The 12,039-nt window shown below is 34.2% G+C and overlaps 1 protein-coding gene across 10 annotated transcripts in view; it reads right to left on the bottom strand.

Moving 5' to 3' along the window:
* pcdh11 (protocadherin 11) overlaps nucleotides 1-12,039 on the bottom strand; it is a 330,597-nt gene that overhangs the window by 317,394 nt on the left and 1,164 nt on the right. For all 10 annotated transcript variants that reach the window (XR_015507527.1, XM_087281537.1, XM_087281538.1 and 7 more), the window contains exon 2: nucleotides 10,653-10,689. The gene's annotated coding sequence lies outside the window, so the exon portion shown is untranslated. The remainder of the gene's footprint in view (nucleotides 1-10,652; nucleotides 10,690-12,039) is intronic.

Below are 12,039 nucleotides of genomic sequence, written 5' to 3' on the forward strand. Positions count from 1 at the left end.
GGTCAGTGAGACATAAGGTAATCTGAAACCACTGTGCTCAAGAGTTATGGATGAGTTGTGGCTTTTGGAGAGGGTGGGATCTTTTGCTTTTAAAGCTAGCTTGCTATCAATATTCTCTCCAAAACTGCCTACACAAGCTTTAACAGCCTTTAAAGTCAAAAACAAGTATTTGCATATTTTGACTCAGAACAGTATCCTCATTTAGCCTTTGTAGAAACTTGTCTGTGTGACAACTAGCCTTACATCTGATGGCTGAAAAACAAAGTGGCACACACCAAATGTGATGTATTCTTGTTTGCATATAGTACGCTATTCTATTCTGGCTTAGCATTAACCTCATTCTCAGCATTTGTTCTAATTAAGGGTTTTGCCTAATAATAACAACAACAGCAGCAACATGGATTTCCATTCTTTCTGTTCCTCTTGTTTGTGCTTTATTCTTTCTCTGCAGATAAGAATTACCCTGCTAATAAGCAAGATAATTAGCTCATCATTTTCTTCATGGATTAATACATTTTTTGGTGCTCTTTTGAATTGGCTACTGAATGCAGCCATGCACCAAACTGGCTTCTTGTACAAAAAAAATCAGTTAAAGCAGCACTTGACACACATATGATCAAGTATCTGACAAATAAATTAGAATTTAATCAGATCACATATTTATGTATGCATGTATGCATTTATGAATGCATATTAAAACACATCTGCACATTGCAGTGAACAGCATGCATAAAAAGTATTTATTTTCATTCCATTTCAATGGGAATTTCCAGCCAAATCTACTGTGACTAAGACTGTGTATGATAAAATAATGATGCAACTTCACATGGATATTTGAAATAAACAATACTAACCATAATTAGGTGCAAATTAAGACTGGTATATTATAAATTACAGTGTTTATATTATGCAGAATATGAAGAAATTAGCAATATGCAGTACGAATACACAAAAAGAAAATGGGATTCTGTGTTCAGTTGGGGGAGGGGTTGTGTATATGTGCATGCTCAGTTGACAAATTCTAATTCATTACAGTATTTTTTTGCAGGTTTGCTTTCATTACTAGTCCATTGTAATCAATAAATGTTCAATAAATGTATAAAATGGAAAAACAATAATAATAAAATGATTATAATATGTGCTTAAATTGCAATTAAAATTACATTATGCGTGGATGACTTAAAATCCACACCCCATTTGCACTGAAATGTCACACTTCTCTCAACACCTTTTTTTCCCTTTGTGTAAAGTTTGTTTTGCACATTGATTAAGACATCCAAATGAAAAAAAGAAAGAAAAAAAATGGAGAAAACCTGTGAACAAAGATGAAGAAGAATGTCTGTAAATGCTGTACATATGTTAGGCTGGGCCACAGCATGTGGTACTGACAGCTTGAACAGATAAACATGTGACACGAGAATGAGGAAAAGGTTCTTAGTCAAGCTTCAGTGCAGAAATTTTGGATGTTTCATACCCTGCAGTAGGGATGCCAAAAAAACTGCTAGACCTGCATGAGCAGAAAACTGGAAAAGCCACCCTTACCGTATGCTTGATTTGAGTTGTAAATTTGTTCTTAGAACATGCAGCATTTTGATTGGTTGCACCGTGTTCAAAGGACGTATAAAACTGTGGTTCAGAGTTCATTAAAAAGGGTTCTATTTATTTAGCCATATACAGTTCCAAATCTTCAAAGCGTTATACAAAAAAAAAAAAAAAAAAACACAAAAAGATTATACAAGTTTCTTAATAATTTTTACAGTTTTCTGTGCATACAGGTTAGTGACTATGTCTGTCAAGCAACAAATTATAAACATAATACAAATATTTGCAATGCATTTATGCCCGACTTAAAATACAATAACTTTGGGTGGGAGCAGACCAAAGAGTAAATTGCATGTTATTTAATTATGTACTGAAAATCTTTCGTTGCACTGCACCCCTTGATTGCTATTATCTATTCAACGCAATTAAAATTTCACATTTGATTACAACACAAGTACTTTAATTAATTAGGACTTTTCATTATTGTCAGCAAATACATTTATAAATCGTACAACTTGGTTAATAGAATTTCAATTAATCATCCATTACAATTATTAAAGTGTTTGGTTAAAGAAATGTGGTTAATTTTTAGGACTAAGATTGGCTGTTTTATGTACGACAAAGACTGTGCAAAAAAACATGATTTTACCTTTCTACCCAAATATCTACAGATTTCTGTTTTTGTCACAGCCAAAATGCAACATAAATAGTAAATTCCTCAGTAATTTGATGAGGTTTGATTAATTGATTCTGTTGTTTTTTTGTTTTGAAACAATCTGCCTTGACTTTCCATGTAGAAAAAGCTACATGCCAACTGTAAACAACCTACAGCTAGACTAATGAACTTTATTACAGTACTTGGTGACACAATTGTCTATTGTGATTATTATTAACAATAAATTACACCAGTTGTCAAACATCAGTGTGTTTTATCATATTTCTGCTGCAACTGCTTTATAAAGCCCCTTTGTCATGCCTAACAAATCACTTTTGTGGCATATTGCTTTATTTTAATATATATTCTGCATAGCAATGTCTGATGGATTGCCGCTGTGAACGCAGATGATTATAATTAATGAGTTATGGAAAAAACAAGATAATCAAGATTATTTTATTTCTGTATAATCAGTTGATTAACAATGTGCACAGTGCATGTTAATACACCATCAAGTCACATTAACTTTAAAACAGGCACTTCAAAGCAAGTGTTTTAGTGCTATCTTATATTTGAAGAATACCTGTAATTTGTCTTCATCAACTTGTATGGACATCGCCAGTTACACAAAGTCTAGCCTGAGGAGGATCAAATCAACTCTACAATTTTCAGAAATGACAGATCCAATTTTATGTGCGTCCCTGCAGCATTCCCCAACTGTTGCTGTGTTGACCTCTCACCCATTCTGCGGTGCTCTCTGCGGTATGACTGCAGTTGTGTAAGATTGTGCTCTATCTCCTATAAACCTTCTCTTATGTTTGGCAGAATATAGCAAAATAAGAAGTGACAACACCAACGCAAGCAAATCGGATGGAAATTGACCGACAGCCATATTAATTATGTGCTTATATTCGAACACGCTTTTAAAAACTTAAATCTCTTTTAACATAATTCACTGTGGTTTTCAGTTTGCCTCCTGCAATCATTTGACAGCTCTCTCTACTTCTGTTGAACCAATTTTCAGTCTTGCTTTTTCTTGAAAAAGTGATTGCTATCCCTTTACATTGGTCACAGTCACCTCTCTGACTCTTCAGTTCATTATGAATTCACCTCAGGACACCCACACAGCTTTGTTCATTACTAGTGAAAGTGCACTTATTCTGTCAGTTCTGTTTGGTTTTACCAGACCGTGGCTCTCTGGACTCAAATTATTAAACCAAACATCACAGCATGCAACACTAACTGGCATCTGTTCTGTACTTGTGTTTACCGTTAGACTGCTCTCCTGTAAATGGAGTACTGCATTAGTTACTTCTTTTTGTTGGTTACCTCAATCCACATAATAGCAGAAAACAAGACAGCAAAGAGCAAAGTTTTACTTTTGGGACAACAGACTTCAGCAGGTGAAATAGTGCCCTAGATTTGATGGTGCGACTATTTCTCACTTCTCCTCCTTAATCTCACGAGACAGCATTCTGGAGCAAATACTTGTCAAATGACATGTAATAGAAAAAAAAAAATGTTTTTGCTTGGGGGGAAAGCAGACATGTTTTTTGTTTTTATCAAATCCTTAGATTATCATTTGATGTGGTGCGATGAAAGCGGCGAAGAAACATATCACGGATTTGTGCTGAGCAAAATGTAATCTTATAAGCAAAACATAACTTTTACAGACACCAAAATAGAATTGTTGCCAGTCAGATATTTTCAGAGAAACAGTCTGCATGGTAAGACACCATATACAGTTGTTATTTGGCACTGAATCACTTGTTGTGAAGGATATTTACACTGTTTCTTGCAAAGCAGATCGCCAAATCCTGTATATATATATGGAAAATAGCAGATGAGCAGAGAACTGTCGCTGAGCACATGTCAGATGAGACATGAGGCAGATCCGGAAAGACTGGAGAAAACAGAGTATGATGGCACTGAAGCAAAAATGCATCAAGAAAAGCTGTCAAACAATCAAAGTGTTGACATATTGAAGGGAGGGATTCAAATGCAACTAAAAACAAAGTATTTCACACAACAGGGGGTTGAAAGCCAAGTGTAATCTAATTCACAGAGATATTTTTGAACTCCTGCCCACTCAAATGTTAAGTACTGTACGTAGGTATTGCTGGTTCGACCCACGGGTCTCAAAGGTCAGAAGCATCCTTCAGTTTTGACCTTTTTAGAGTGTTTTAGCATGGGACTCTTGTGCCCGCTGTATAGCGAGAGTTGATTTGCATACTCATACAAGCGTGCGTTCCCTATCTGCGGATCAGTGATGTGTGGTGGACTGAAGGAGTTCCCTTTCTGTTTGTCGGTTCAATGTAAATTCAATGTTAGTAATACTTTGATATAGTTTCTGGGTTAAAGACATATGGGACATGTTTAAATAGGCATCAATAATAAAAAACATGAAACATTTATATATATATATATATATATATATATATATATATATATATATATATATATATATATATATATATATATTAAAAAATACATATAAATTGAATATTTGGAGTTACATTGTGTTGTCTAGGTGTTCCCTTCATTTTCTGAGCAGTGTATATTTATAGACAGTAAGATAGACAGACAGACAGACATGAACAAAAGTGACATATTTTTAAAGTAAATTATTATTATGGGCCTGGATCAATTAAAGACTATTTCATTAGAAAAGATATATAGAACTTCTCACACAATACTATGTATTATGTTATCACCTCAAAACTCTTTTACCACAGTAAAATACCTACTGAAAGCATGTTTCATAGTTTAAGTTTTTGAAAACTATTGCCTTACAGTCTCATGAAGATGATGGAATCATGCAAATGAGCATGAAATTTTTAGTCAGTAGGCAGTCACAAGCACTTTACAACCAAAACAGTGTTGGCAGACTGCAAGACTCACACACAGTGTTCCTTTAAAAAAATGACATTGCCATCTACTGACATATACAATAAAGTGACTTTAGTCATTTTAAAAAATATGTGTGAGCAAGTATAATTTTACACTATGACAGATTTAAGAGACATGTAAACAACGTCAAATGTAAATGGTTGTTTCAACATATGCATTGTTCATTATTATTTAACAATATTGGTTATATATATATATATATATACTGATGCATTAATTTCATTAACCAGCGTAATATTTCCACAATCACATTAATGGTTCACATTAATGTTTTTTTTTTTTTTTTTTTTGCGTCACTGGACATTTCTCTGTAAAAAAGTTGCAAGAAGCAACACAATGTTGCAAGAAGCAACACACCATGCCGTTCCGCATAGTCTAATAGGGTTGAGCTTATTTTTTTAATGAGTTATAGGTGTGTTTTGAAAATAAAACATTCAGAGTCTCATCTTCCATTCCCTTTAAGAGTTAGTTGCGACGCGCCAAAGCGCATTTGCTATTTACATGACGTAAAGTAAGTGTAAGTGGATAAACTAAGCATTTCACTAGAAAGACAACAGTTAAACAGAGCATCTACAGCACGAGAATGAGAGATAAATTTTTAACTTTCGCTCTCGTAGATAGGATAATCTTGTACGCACACAACATCAATTAGCCTATAAATAATTTATTTTGTTTGTTAAGCGCACATATTTGTTTCAAAACTATTTCTAAATTCAGTTCTAATTTCCAGCAAATGAATAAATGAACAATAATAACGAAGTGTGTTCAAAAACCTGAGTAATTTCCTAATAGACATGCTATGCCCCATATGGTCTAAAACCTGACAGGCAGACAAATTTAAGCTTGTTTTTAATAAAACAAATGTAATTATGTATATAATAAATTATACTGCTAATAATAATAACATTATACAAAAGCAAAATTGTCATGAATTAACTGAAAAAGCCTCCCGAGATGAAGAAGGCATGAAAGTATGGTTTTAATATTTATGTAGGCTAGAAAATAATGTTTTGTAATATTTTAATCCTTTATATTGATATCCTATATATATCCTTATTATATCCTATATATATATATATATATATATATATATATATATATATATATATATATATATCCTTAATATTTTAATAATTTTTCATATGTAAAAATATCAAAACATCAAAACAACTCTTGCGCCAAGCTTAAACTAGCAAACAACTATTGCGTCGCGCCTTGCGCCATTTTGCACTGGGTGTATGATAGAACCCATAATGTTAATTTGATTCAGCTTAAAAATTTAAGGCAACCAGGATTTTTTTACAGTGTAGTTGAAAGTTTAATAATAAAATCTTGATCTTATATACTGTAAGGGTGACGCAGTGGTGCAGTAGGTAGTGCTGTCGCCTCACAACAAGAAGGTCGCTGGTTCGAGCCTCGGCTGGGTCAGTTGGCTTTTCTGTGTGGAGTTTGCATGTTCTCCCTGCATTTGTGTGGGTTTCCTCCGGGTCCTCTGGTTTCCCCGAGTCCAAAGACATGCAGGACAGGTGAATTGGGTAGGCTAAATTGTCCTTAGTGTATGAGTGTAAATGGATGTTTCCCAGAGATGGGTTGCGGCTGGAAGGGCATCCGCTTGCATAAAAACATGTGCTGGATAAGTTTGTGGTTCATTCCGCTGTGGTGTCCCCAGATTAATAAAGGAACTAAGCCAAAAAGAAAATGAATGAATGAATGAATGAATGACCTTATCAATGTTTCACACCGTTTCATTTTTATGGTCTTTTTTGTTTTCTGAGGGAAGATCTTCCCCCTTGCTTCCACAAAAAAATTAAAATAAAAATGTTCCTCCCGCTGTATATTGCCTGAAGCATATTCAAAAACTGGTTTCCCTCTTTAAAGCACCCTTTCTATGTGGGAAAATGCTTTTCATGCCCGTTTCATTTGTCATGTACTGGGAAAAAACGTGTAGTTCACCATAGTAACCTCATTCAATGTGTATGTGTACCTAGTGCAATGAGTATACAGCCGAGGTGAGAAAGGTCAAAACAATCCTCTTTTCCACAACCCTTTTCAACAAGTTGACTTAGCCCAAGTAATCAGGTTTTTACGAGAGATGTTCCATCTCAATCCTACTGAGGATCTGATCTCTTGGTTTTCAAGTGCCTCCAAGTTATTTTTGGTGCAGAATTACCAGGTAGTCCTCTAGATGCAATCTAAAATTAATTTACCACTCTTGTGCTTTACATAGTGTCCTCCAGACATGTGCATATTTCAGCAGGGTGAAGTCGAAGGTGACTGGTATGATTTTAACTACCTTGATAAATTTTGCTCATACGGTGTGACATATCCAAAGCACTCACGCAGAGCCTGGCATGACTTTTATGATCATTTGCTACCCCTGAAGTGATTAATGACACTAGTCATATAAACCTGGTATTGTTTTTAATTGTACATGCATGGAAGCTCTGGTTTAAATTCTTAACAATAAAAAAGAAGAAAAAAAAAACACTCTACCTCATGTTTTTCCAAACCAGTATGACTACTTACATTTTCCAAGGAAAATCAATGAGAAATTATTTTGAAAAGCTACTTTGCATATGATAAAAGCAAGATAACATTTGCCCACCCACTTCATGAGAAAAGTAGCAATGTCAGGTTAGTATTATTTTGAATGGTATAATTTTAATTAGTAGTCAATGCTGAGTTCAAATTTAAATTCAGCTCAGTGACTTGATAATACAGTAACAGCTGAGGTTTGAAACATGAGGGTACATAAATAATGACAAAATATTTATGTGCAAACTAATAGCTTAAAGGCACAATGTGTAAGTTTTGTTGCTAGCGGTTGTTTATCCAAAACAATAACAAAAGCCTAGCTTGATGATGAGGTGAAGGACGGTGGAATCATGGGAGTTGTCATGCTCACTTCCAAAGCTGATGGAAATAAATCTGACGGGACTCATGTTCATGGATGAGGTAATGAATAGGCTTGCAGCAGGAGTCAGTGTTACCAGTGTTATGTTTGGCCACAAACCAATTACATTAGTTGCCCACCGCAGCAGCACCACACTCCACCCCATGACACATTAACAGGTGCTGCAATTGAAGATTTGGCTAAAAATGTAGATTGTTGTTGGAAATGTTCAGTATAATGTACACAAGTCAGTATATAAACCCTGTTCTAGTGGGTATTTTTTTTTTTTTTTTTTTGATATTTTAAAAAATCTTGTTGCCTTTTTTTATTGAATCAAATTAACTTAGTCATCTCAACTTATATCAGTTAAAATGACTAAACATATAAAGTTACATGTTGTATAACTTAAAATATTTAGCTGAAACCTGATTAACTTTTTACAGAGTGTTTATTGATACATGTTGTTATTTTAAATGGATGGTTTGCCCAAAATTAAAAATAAAAATCTGTCATCATTTACTCACCCTCATGTCATCACAGACTTTCTTTATTGTGTGAAAAATAAAATACTGATTGGTCAGACTTTATTTTGATGGTCTGTTTGTTGAATTTAAGTAACATTGCATCTGCATGGCAACTTATTCTCATTAGATTATGAGTAGACTGTTATGTTGGGGTTAGGTTTGAGGTTAGGGTTAGGCTAAGTTGACATGTACTTGCAAAGTTTCTTATAGTCAGTTAAATGTCTGTTGAAGGATCAGTATCAACTAGGGATGTAACGGTATTGTAAATACCGTCATCCTGCAATATTAATTTTTTTTCGATATTACCTTAGTCGCATGACTCGGTAAAACTATAGATCTTCTGAGAAAAATTGCTCAGGCGAATGAAGCGAACGGGAGGTAGCGAAAACTACAATTCCCATCAACCCAGGCTTGGCCATAATCCCTTGCGGTCTGTTGTCGCTACAGATCCAGTAATGTGGAAATGGAGTGTGCTGCTAGAAGCAGGGATGAAAAAGAGCTGGAAAACCCTAAAGCGGGTGTTGTCGCCGCGCGCATACTGAATAGCGGTGTTGTCGCGCGAGTTCTTATCAGCTGTTGTCGCGCGCATTCTGATCAGCTGTGTTGTCGCGCGCGTTCTGATCAGCTGTGTTGTCTCGCGCGTACTGTAAAGCGGGACGGAGGGTATGTCGCGTCGCGGGGGCACTTTTGATCATTTTGGAAGGTAACTTTCTATCCAAGACTAAAAAGGGCATGTGCACTGCACAGGTTCAGCCCTGTGTGTGCACGTGCCTGCAAGTTGGGGAATACGACTAATAATCAGTCATGGGGATTGCAGAAACACAGCACACTGTTCAGATTGATGCAGATATGAGACCTCTATCTTACTCATGGTTTGTCCTCTCAAGTGGGGGAAAGACAATGCACAACGTTACCCACTGCTGTCAACCTGGGCCAAGTCATATCTCTCTTGTCCCAGAAACCTCAGTCCCAAATGAGAGGGTTTTTTTCTGTTGCAGGGGACATTGTGAATACCCAGAGATACCAGCTTTTACCAGATTATAGTTATATGATAATTTTCCTTTAAACCCATCTCTATCTAAGTGAGTGATTAAATGTTGAATGTGATGAGTTTTCAACACTACTAAATAGAAACTTAATTTTTTTACATGGTTTAAAATTTTTTTGTTATTAAAATTGAAGTTCCTGTTTCAAAGCTTACAGATAGATGGCTTATATGTATGTCATTGACACTTTTGGCACTTTTTTGGAGTATTTTCATAAGTTTTGTTTTTTCCTGTAAATGATTCAATAAATACCGTACCGTGACATTCATACCGAGGTATTACCGTACCGTGAAATTCTGATACCGTTACATCCCTAGTATCAACAGATATAAAGCAAACAGTCTACTAATACTCAAATAGATCATCAAAATAAAGTGTTATCGGTGGATTTACATGAATAAGCAAATGTAGAATGCATGCCTTTTAAAGCTAAATCACAAATTAATGTAATAAGACAACAGCAGTTAAGTCTGAACATAGAGATATAGATACGTTTACATAAAATCTGCAATTCACAAGCATTGTTTTGACAGATGGGGTTATTAAAATCATGACTGTCTTAGCCTATAGTTAGATCAATTATTTTTTTTGCCTAACAGACTGTCATTAAAATATAGCATAGTTTTTTTTTTCCTGTATTATCTTTCTGAATTTTATATTAAACATCATTTACTCTATATATTCCACCAACATAAGATGTCCTTTAAAAAAAAAATCAGTCTACAAGTTACGTAACATGCTTTTGCACTGACAATATAAAAACAATTAACTTATGAAAATAAATGTAGCATTTAAAATAACAGAATTTGCACTATTTACTTTATCCCTTAACAAGAATAAATACAATAAAATGGAGTATACACCGTTAAAATCTTGCTGCCTAATTTTTTTAGTTGAATCAAATTAACCATGCTAGTCATATCAACTTAAGTCAAACTGACAAAAACTATTAAGTTAAATTGTGTATAACTTTAAATATTTAGTTGAAACCTGATTCACTTTTTAAAGTGCATTTATTGTTATGTATTTGTTTCTTTAAATGGATGGTTTGCCCAAAAATGAAAAAAAAATCATTTACTCACCCTCATATCATCCCAGACCTCCATGACTTTCTTTATCCTGTAAAAAATAGATTTACATGAATAAGCAAATATAGAACAAATGCTTTCTTAAATTAAGCAAAAACAAAATAATAATTAAAGCTAAATCACAAATAAAAGTAATAAGAAAACAGCAGTTAAACATGAGCATGGTGATATTGATATGTTTACATAAAATCTGCAATCCACCAGCATTATTTTGACAGATGGGGTCATTAAAAGCATAGCTGTCAGAGACTATATATCTTTTTCTTTGAATACCAGACTGCCATTAAAGTATAGGATAGCTTTTTTTTTTTTTTTTTCTGTATTATATTTTTGAATTTTGTCTTGAGCATCATTTATATTTTCCAGCAAAAACAAAACATGTCCTTTAAAAAAAAAACATCAGTCTACAATTTATATAACATGCTTTTGACAAACTGGCAGCATAAAAATAACCTGAACAATGAATGTAGCATTTTAAAATAACAGAATTAGCATTTAATTTACTTTATCCTTTAAAAATAAATGCAATATAAAATGTTAAAACTCCCTGTGTGCTTTTTCCCATCCAGCTACACAATCAATTTAATTTTCCTGATCACAAGTCTTTCTTCCCCTGTCTCCCTTTTCATACACCTTAATATTATTCAGATCTTGCTGCAGATACCTATTAGACAATATGGAAGTCAATGATATTTTGGGGAGGAAATGATTACAATTAAAACTTAACAAAAAGGAGGGGGAGATAATGATGGCCGAAATAAAAATTTATCTTTCCCAATTACTCTAGGCTTCCTTATCAGGGATAATATGACTAGCCAGCTCTCCGGAATGCTGATGAGATTGTGGCACTTTTCTTGGCTCCCCTTGCCTCGTCCTTTTAGTGTCTGACAAACATGTAAACAAAGCTTGTACAGTGGCTGTCAAGAGTCCTGCAAATGCAAGCTTGATTGTTGGTTTAATCAACATAGCTCAAAATCTAAAAATGGCTTCATTATTATGTGTTTTGTAGGAGCACTACATTGAAGTGTTCCTCCCATAATTGACTCACTCCCATGTAACATGTAAATGACCTGCAACATTTACCTAAATTTGTATAATTATTTTCATGGTGTGACCAGTTTGTTTAAAAACATCAGCACTTCTAGAAGTCACATGCAAATCTACTCTGTGTCTTACTTAAAGATAGCTCATCTACACATGCAAATCTGTCACTATTTACTATTAAACCTGCCTATGCATATTTATTTATTAGTTTGTTTGTTTGTTAATGAAACAAAAATATTTTTCTATAGCACTGTCTAAATGAGTATTTTCCATACAAACACAATTGAACGGTGACCAAATCTATCAAGCTAAATTTCAAAAGGATTAGCAGCTAATG

This window comes from Danio rerio, chromosome 14, assembly GCF_052040795.2.
Source record: "Danio rerio strain M-AB ecotype USA chromosome 14, GRCz13ab, whole genome shotgun sequence".
Lineage (NCBI taxonomy): Eukaryota > Metazoa > Chordata > Actinopteri > Cypriniformes > Danionidae > Danio > Danio rerio.